General features: G+C 49.3%; 1 non-coding gene across 1 annotated transcript; it reads right to left on the bottom strand.

Annotated features, from left to right (window-relative positions):
* Positions 1-270: 270 nt before the first annotated feature.
* TRNAD-GUC (transfer RNA aspartic acid (anticodon GUC)) lies at positions 271-346 on the bottom strand. Its single transcript has one exon. It is a non-coding gene; the product is annotated as a tRNA-Asp (tRNA).
* Between the last annotated feature and the right edge of the window lie 739 nt (positions 347-1,085).

Here is a 1,085-nt window from a genome sequence, read left to right as displayed (position 1 = left end):
CTGAAAACAGGGAGGCAGTCAGACAGACTCTTGCATGCGCCCAACCCGGATCCACCCGGCATGCCCACCAGGGGGCGACGCTCTGCCCATCTGGGGTGTTGCTCTGTTGCAACCAGAGCCACTCTAGCACCTGAGGCAGAGGCCATGGAGTCATCCTTAGCGCCCGGGCCAACTTTGCTCCAATGGAGCCTTGGTTGCGGGAGGGGAAGAGAGAGACAGAGAGGAAAGAGAGGGGGAGTGGTGGAGAAGCAGATGGGTGCTTCTCCTGTGTGCCCTGGCCGGGAATTGAACCCAGGACTCCTGCATGACAGGCCAACGCTCTACCACTGAGCCAACCGGCCAGGGCCAAGCTTTGATTTTCTTTACAGCTTGTTCTATTTTGTTTGTTTTATGGGAGGTAGTGAAAGTTTAACTCAGGGCTGATTGTCTTTCCAGCAATTTTTTTTAGCACAGGCTTGCTGTGGGGATTATAATGATTTCACAAGCCAGTAGCATACAAGATAATATCTCTCCGTATGTTCTTATCCATAAGCCCCATCCCCCGCCCCCACCGCCACTAGTGTGGTCCCTAACAGCTGAGCTGGTGACTTCCTGTCAATGACAACAGAGGTGGAACGATGACATTGGACACAAACTTACTTCATACCTGTATCAAAGCCACATTATTTTGGGTCTTTGTCATAGACAAGTGGGTGAACACAACTGAAGTCATAAACAAGTGGATTTGAAATCACATTAAATCAATGCACAAAAGGTTGGTATGCAGTTGAACATTGGTTTTTCACCAGAATGTGACGTCTTTGAGGAGGGGGCTTCAGTCTTGTTCAGTGCTATTACCTCAACAATCTAGAACTGTGCTTGGCACATAGCAGACACTCAGTAAATATTATTAACCCGAAGTCGGGTTTTCTTCCTCAAGGGGAAAGTAATGTGTCTATTTAAATATATCAAGAATGAATATCAGCCTGACTGGGCAGTGGCGCAGTGAATAGAGCATTGGACTGCGATATGGAGGACCCAGGTTCGAGACCCCGAGGTCGCCAGCTTGAGCACAGGCTCATCTGGTTTGGGCAAAGCTCACCAGC

Source organism: Saccopteryx leptura, chromosome 12 (assembly GCF_036850995.1).
Source record: "Saccopteryx leptura isolate mSacLep1 chromosome 12, mSacLep1_pri_phased_curated, whole genome shotgun sequence".
Lineage (NCBI taxonomy): Eukaryota > Metazoa > Chordata > Mammalia > Chiroptera > Emballonuridae > Saccopteryx > Saccopteryx leptura.
This window is presented reverse-complemented; position numbering and strand designations above follow the sequence as displayed.